This window comes from Gavialis gangeticus, unplaced genomic scaffold, assembly GCF_001723915.1.
Source record: "Gavialis gangeticus isolate Ggan-Ray unplaced genomic scaffold, GavGan_comp1, whole genome shotgun sequence".
NCBI lineage: Eukaryota > Metazoa > Chordata > Crocodylia > Gavialidae > Gavialis > Gavialis gangeticus.
Window position 1 is genome coordinate 53,421,099 of NW_017729034.1, and position 8,189 is coordinate 53,429,287.

Below are 8,189 nucleotides of genomic sequence, written 5' to 3' on the forward strand. Positions count from 1 at the left end.
TCACGTCCCAAACCTCTCACATGTACCGGACGTTGAGCAGTCAAATTACTATTGCCCGCGCCCTTGCGGACGTCCTCTGGGCTCCTCTCAGCGCACTCGCCCTCTCCGGGGCTTGTCTCTGTATAATCGCCCTCCCGGGGCTTCTATTCTTGTGTGTCCACCCTGGGGCGTAACACGAGCACCCTCTGGGCTTCTTGCCGGTGCCCACACCGGTGCTCCTTGCAATAGGGGCTCAGGTGGCCTTATGTGTGCCTGGCCCCCAGACTCCCTTCTTGGGTCTATGATCCCTATCCGGCTCAGGCGGCCTCGGCCTTACCTGGCCCTAGATCCAGACTGCTGTGCCCTGTCTGGCACCAGGAACCCCACGCTGCTGGGGCGCTCCTATGAGGCCTCCTCCAACCCCTTATAGCCTCACCTGGTCCTCCGGTGTAATAACAAAACAACAGAAAACTCAAGCCGCTAGGCTACAACTTAAACTCTAAGCCATCTGGCTAAAACATAAACTCTAGCCCTCTGGCTAAACATCACCCCAATCCCTGCCAGGGGCATCTCCTCCCATTCTCCGTGCACTGAAGCTGTTCAGGCCATCCCGCTTGTTTAGGCTGCAGTGCTCCAGCGGAGCTTCTTCTCCCTCAGCTGCCAGAGGGGAACTGTCTCCTTGGCCTCAGCCTAAGCTGTTTATATAGGCCAGGCCCTGCCCCCTTCCAGTCAGCTGACCGCCTGCGGTTGCCCCAGCAACTGGCACCTGTGCCTTTCCTAGGAGCAGGGCACTTCAGTGCCCTGCAACACACCTCCCCCCTTAAGTTTGAGTCTCACTAGGAGCGGGGCGCGGAAGTGCCCTGCGACACGCACATTTTCAGGACCTCTGGTGTTACAGAGATGACAGAGCAGGGGGCTTCTCTCCTGGTGCTTACACAATGGGTGTGGATGGGCTGACCTCCAATGATCATCGGGGAGCTGACCTACCTGCTACTCCCCTGACTCACGAAGCCATACATCTGCTTAACTAGGGTTAACTGTAACTGGCCCAGCCATTGAGTACCTTAATTGGCCCAGTAACCTGTACTGATTGCTGCTCCTGCACCCAGGTGAATGTTGAGGCTTTCAGTGGGTGCTCAGGGTGATGCCATGTGGTCTGGGGTTACACCCCCCATAGCAACCAGGGGATGTTCTTCTGGGGTTGGTACCACCTCTCTGGGCAGTAGAGTTGGGTGCTGGGAGTGGGTAGCTTGGGATGCTAGAGAACCACATACTGTTTGTATTATCTCCACAGAGCCGGCTCATGGTAGCTGAACATGTGTTACCTAATGGGCATGCCTATGTGTGCTTTTGTGCGCACCTAAACTTAATGCACATTTGCCTAATGTGCATTAAGGTGATTTATGCATGCATCTACACATGCACACGCTAAGGCACCTTAATGTGGTATGCAGACTGACTTGGGAGTAAAGTTAGTCCCAATTCAGTCAACGTACCTTAATGCACCTTAGCGCATCTACACTTGTTAAGGCACTTCAGCTTTTCATGTATAAATTTGATACTTGTTTTTGTAGGTATCAAATTTAGGTGGGAATAGCCTAAAATCACCATTTTTAAGGTGTATTAAGAGTGTGTACATGTAGACCTATGCACTTAATGATCCTTAAATGGCTAATGTGCCTTAAATCGGCATGAGTAGATGCACCTCATATGATTTGGAGATACTCCTTGCCTGAAAAGTTGTAAGTTTTCTATGACATGAGTGAACATAGCATGTATTAAGTGATTTTAACATGTATGAAGTGTCCCTTGTAACCTGGCCCTCTGACACAGTTTTAAAGTCTCCTAGGAAAAATCTCTCTAATACACAGGTTTGTGCAAATCAAGGTTTGTTTCTGTGCTGGCTGATTGCTCCACTGACTTGTCTGTAGCAGAGTAAGATTTGTATATATCAGACTTATGTGGGATGGAAGCTTTTGTACTCTTTGTTCTGACATAATTGACTTGGAATCTAGGACAGATAACATTATCTCTCGGGAAATATGATCTGCTATAGGAGAAGAAACCAAGACTGAATGGTTTGGCCTGAATTCATTTGTTTGCACCATCTGGTTTTATTCAAGGTACTCATCCATGTTGTGGACTGTAGAAACAACGCCCTTCCTCTTTTCTGGGGTGGGTACCTGCAAAGGGAACTTTCTTTGGGGGGGGGGTTTCTTTTGTATCTGCAAAGAAAAACATTTTCTATGTTTATAAGTTAGAATTTACTTTTAAGGACATCTTCAAATTTAAGTATTTAAGGCTAGCAAGGTGATGGCAAGTTCAAGCTATTTTTGATGCTGTTAAGGTAACTTTGAGTTATCAGATTAGATCCAGTGGGATTCAAAAAACTTGGTTTTATTTTGGCCTCTGAGGTGACCTTGGGATGTTACTTCTCTCTGTACATCAGCATTTACACCTCTAAATGGGGGTGATGATAATGATACTGACCTGCTTTAAAACACTGAGATCTTTTGATGCAAATTGCTTTAGGATGTAAATACCTATTAACCAGTCATTGAAACTTTTGCTTTTGAAGAATCTTTGCTTGTTAAAAGTTACAGAAGACTGGAAATACTATTCTGGGACTGACAGCAAAGGCAGACAGTCCTGGCCCTGTGAAGTGCAAACTTCCATCTGGGGATGGTGTAGCAAATTTGAAGGAGTGAACACTTGTAGATATCTAGGGACAAATGTTCATGGAAAATGAAATCAATAGTTTTAAATCTGCTGTTGAAAATATAGATGTGAAATTTATCAAATTATACTAACCACCAGCTGGAAGGTTTCAGAGCTTTGCTTTCAGACAAGCTAGAGATTATGGGGAAAAATAAAGAATGAAAAAGAGGCCCACATTATTACCAAATGAGTCGGCTAGGATGTTATATGCAGGCCCCGAGTTAAAGTGCAGAGGGAAGTAAGATAATATATGACATCAGTGATTTACTGCTAAAATCGCAATGCATGATATTACATATGCTTATTTAGCCAAGCTTTTAATCAAAGGGAAACCTGTCTTTCATGATACGCACACTCACAATTCTTCTTGTTCTGTAGGCACAAAATTTGGTCTTCTGCAATGATCTTAATCAAAAAAGCCCATGAACATAAAAGCAGAAAAGAGTGCTTCAAAGGGTAAAATTCTGTCCCTCTTTTTAGTGTGTTGCCATTGACTTCCGTGAGCATACAAGTGAATGGCTCATGGTACTTTCACACTCCATCAGGCTGTTCTCTGTTGGGTCTGAGGAACACTGTTGAAATGAGTGGTTGGCAGCAGTGGTAGAAGACACAGACAACTAGAATTCTCTGTACTCTTGCAAAAAACTGTGTAAATTCTACAGCATTCTAGTTTCTGTGGCAGACACCCTGGGTGCTATCACATTCTGTCTCAACATCAGATAACCGTATTTTAAAATAGATTTTTTGCACCATGGCAAGAAGTTTGAGACAGTATGGAAAATCATGCTAACTAGGTACTTCTGCTAAAAAAATCAGCAGTTTCATAGTTGGTAGGGTTGGAAGGGACCTGAGCAGATCATCAAGTCCAACCCCCTGCCATGGGGGGGAAAGAGTACTGGGGTCAGATGACCCCAGCAATGTGTCTGTCTAGCCTCCTTCTGAAGGGCCCCAGGGTAGGAGCGAGCACCACTTCCCTTGAAAGTTGGTTCCAGATCCTAGCTGCCCTGACTGTGAAGTAGTGCCTCCTGATGTCTAGTCTGAATCTACTCTCCATCAACTTAATGGCCATTATTTCTTGTTACTCCCAGTAGTGCTCGGGGGAACAGGGACTCTCCCATTGCCTGCTGGTCTCCCTTGGCCAGTTTATAGACAGCCACCAGATCCCCTCTCAGCCTTTTCTTGTGGAGGCTGAACAGGTTCAGGTCTCGTAGCCTCTCCTCGTAGGGCCTGCCCTGCTGCCCCCCTGATCATGCCAGTGGCCCTCCTCTGGACCCTCTCGATTCTGGCCACATCCCTCCTGAAGTGCAGAGCCAGAACTGGATGCAGTACTCCAACTACGGCCTGACCAATGGCGCATAGAAGGGGAGGATCACCTCCTTGGACTTGCTCATGGTGCATCTGTGGTGCATTTAGCCTTCTTGACTGCATCCCCACATTGGTGGCCTATGTTCATCTTGGAGTCTATAATGACTCCACGATTCTTTTCTGCATCTGTGCTGATGAGAAGGGAGTTCCCCAACCTGTAGGCATGCTGCTGGTTCTTTCTCCGTAGGTGCAGTACCCTGCACTTGTCAGTATTGAACCCCATCTCATTCTCATCCACCCACCCCTGTAACCTGTCCAGATCCAATTGCAGCCTGTCCCTCCCTTCTAGCGTGTCCACTTCTCCCCACATCTTAGTGTCATCTGTGAATTTGAACAAGGTGCTTTTCACCCCTCATCCAAGTCGCTGGTGAAGATGTTAAACAGTGTGGGCCCGAGGACTGAGCCCTGGGGGACCCCACTGCCCACATCCCTCCAGGTCAAAAATGACCCGTCCACCACTACTCTCTGGGTGCGGCCCTCCAGCCAATTGGCGACCCAACTGTCTGTGTAGGCACCGACACCACAATCTCCTAATTTTTTAATGAGAATGGGGTGAGAGACGGTGTCAAAAGCCTTCCTGAAGTCCAGAAAGACTACATCCACCGTGACACCTGCTTCCAAGGATTATGTGACCTGGTCATAGAAGGCCACCAGGTTGGTCTGACAGGACCTGCCTCTAATGAACCCGTGTTGGTTGCAAGTAACCAAGTGAAGTAACCAAGAATATTGTCAATTACAATCTCATCTTTAAGTCTCAGAGGGCGCATCTACATGAGACACTGACTGTGCAGTAGCTTAATAATACTGCACAGTAGCACCTAACAGCACAGACAGCGCTAATACACTACTGCGCAGTATTAGGCTACTGTGCAGTAGCGTCATTTAAAAGACATTCGCCAGTGCTACTGTGCAGTTACTCTGGTTACTGCTCATTTATTTAGTACTGGCTAATACAAGTCTCATGTAGACACACCCAGAGTGTATACCCCATAGTATTGAATGCCTGTTCACACCTGCTGTGAACACTGGAAAAGTGAAACCATCTGAAAACAAAATTTAAATATGTAAGCAGGTGGGCTAAAAAATAAAATATTTTAAAATGGAAGAGTATATTCCAGAGTGAAATTCTGCCAAAAGGAGCAGATTCTGTGTTAAAGGAATTAAGGAGTAGGTGAAACCCTGACCAGAGTAGTGCAATTCTGTATGAGCAAATGCAGATTTCAAACAAGTTGGCATTTTGAAATAATGTAAAATAAAATGTCACTGTAAAAGTAAGAACTAAATCAAATAGAAGTTATTGAGAGATAGATAGATCATAAGCTTTCATGAGCCCCAACTCATTTCAATAAAGTGAGAAGTAAATAATAAATAAAATGTCGCTGTAAAAGTGAGAACTAAAATACAAGCTAGATGCTACTGAGAGAGAATTACATTTGTGTATATATAGATATATCTATATAGATCATAAGCTTTCCTGAGCCCAAACTCACTTTGTTAGGTGCTGTGAAAGGAGAGATACTGCAGTTTATAAAATAAGGAGAGTGATTTGAATACAAAAAGCAGGAAGGGAAGGGAGAGTGGCACTGCTGGGAGAGGTAGACAAGCAAGCAATTAACCCACAGGAATAAAGGGGTCAGAAAAGCTAATCCATATAGTGGGATGAAAATCCGTAGTTCCTGTTTAAAATATACTTAACACAATTCATCTGGGGATGTGGGCACAATAGAGGGGAGCATCAGGCTACAGTTGGACCTAGATAGGTTACAAGGATGGGCGGAGGAGAGCAGGATGGGGTTTAACACAGACAAGTGTAAGGTGATGCACCTGGGGAGGAACAATCGGCACCATACATACAGGCTGGGGAACTCCCCTCTTGTCAGCACGGAGGTGGAAAAGGATCTGGGAGTCATTATTGACTCCAAGATGAACATGAGTCGGCAATGTGGGGAGGCGGTTAGGAAGGCCAACTGCACCTTGTCGTGCATCCACAGATGCATCTCGAGCAGGTCCAAGGAGGTGATCCTCCCCCTCTATGCGGCACTGGTCAGGCCGCAGCTGGAGTACTGCGTCCAGTTCTGGGCGCCGCACTTTAAGAGGGATGTGGACAGCATCGAGAGGGTCCAGAGGAGGGCCACTCGTATGATCAAGGGACAGCAGGGTAGGTCCTATGAGGAAAGGTTGCGGGACCTGAACCTGTTCAGCCTTCAAAAGAGAAGGCTGAGGGGGGATCTTGTGGCCTGTTATAAACTGGTTAGGGGGGATCAGCAGGCGCTGGGGGAGTCCCTGTTCCCCCGAGCGCCGCAAGGAGTGACCAGGAACAATGGTCACAAGCTGGCGGAGGGAAGGTTTAAGTTGGACATCAGGAGGCGCTACTTCACGGTCAGGGCGGCTAGGGTCTGGAACCAGCTTCCAAGTGAGGTGGTGCAGGCTCCCACCCTGGGGGATTTTAAGAGAAGGTTGGACGACCACCTTACTGGGGTCATTTGACCCCAGTGCTCTTCCTGCCATGGCAGGGGGTCGGACTAGTTGATCTGCTCAGGTCCCTTCCGACCCTAGAAACTATGAAACTATATTTTGTTCCGCAGTTTTCCATTTAAGTTGTTTTTTTAAAGTTTTACTGCTAAAGAACAGCCACTCTGAAGTCTGTGATGAAATGTCCAGGAAAGTTAATGTTCTGCTGCAGACCTTTGTGTCTTTCTGGAGTTGATGTCAAATTGGTATTCATTCATTCTTACACATAGGGGGTCACTCCATCTGTCCAGTGTAGACAACATGGGAGCACTAAGCAGGTGATGATGTATATGACATTGGTAGAGTTGCTGGTGAATGAACGTTGGATATTATAGTCTGTGTTGTTTGGTCCAACAATGATGTGGTCTGTATTAATGAGGGGGCACAGCTGGTATCCTGTCTTTTGTACTCAAATCACTCTCCATTTTATATACTGCTCTGTGCATGTCTTTTCACAGCATTTGATGAAGTAAGCTTGGGCTCACAAAAGCTTATGCTATATATATCTTGGGCTTAGTTAGTCTATAAGGTGCAAATTTATCCTGCCTTCTGCCAGACTTCAGGCTAGGATAGCTAACTGTGGTACTTTTCACAATATTTTAAAACAGAAACAACAGAGCTCATAGAATAATATTTAGCTGAGACAATTACTTGAGACAATAAAACAACATCCCCCACAAATAATGACAGCCATATCATGTCAGATAGACAAGTTGTCAATACACACAAATGTTTTTATTATAACTATAATGATGGATACAGGACATATCTATATAAGGGAAAGCCATACAGTTATACCTGCAAACTCTTCCCCAGGTTCACAGTTTATTGCAGTGCTGTTCAACTTTTTTATAAGTGGAAAAAGCTTAAAATCAGAAATGGCCTGAGGACCACATAGAAAAGCATTGCTAGAACTTCACATGCTCAGTTAGCTCTCTCAGATCACCAGTTGTTGGCACATGCTCTAGCTAGAGTCATCGCTTTTGCTCAGCTTTGAAACTCAGGAATGACTGTCACTGCCCCTAGTTCCCTCTTACTTTGTTACTAAATTTAGTGGAAGTGAAAAAGGGGACAGGCAGTGATATTTACTCCCTGGGCTCTGGAGTTATGCAAAAGTGGCTGCTCTGGCAAGAGCCCATGCTAACATATGGTGAGCTCAGACAGGAGCATGGTGTTATGTGATAGTCTGTTCCCATGGGGTTTGCAGGCCACATCTGGCCTGTGGGGTTCATAGGTTGAGCACCATTGGCTTATCCTGTCAAAAGGATTCTTTGATGGCATATGTTAAACCTGTTTTCTAATGGAATAAGCTACATAAGCCAGATGACTCTCTTGTTAGCAGAGCTGTATTTATATTAGGGATTTTGCCAATCCATTGTCAGGTCAGAATGCAATGATTTTTTTGTGCATGTGCACCAGTAGTTCTCACCCTTTTTAGACTCGGGGCACCCATTGGAAAATGCCAGATCTTAGCTTTCACTCATTTTTGGAGTACAGAAAAATAATAGAGCATTCTTCTGTTGCAAAGAACTCAGAATGGCCACAACAAGTCTGGAAGTTTTTGACTCTATGAATTCCTATTGGACATCTCTGGGTTGATTTTGTGAATCATGTAG

General features: G+C 45.6%; 1 protein-coding gene across 1 annotated transcript in view; it reads left to right on the plus strand.

Annotated features, from left to right (window-relative positions):
- Positions 1-8,189, plus strand: part of PCNX2 (pecanex homolog 2 (Drosophila)) — a 328,028-nt gene that overhangs the window by 30,626 nt on the left and 289,213 nt on the right. The window lies entirely within an intron of this gene.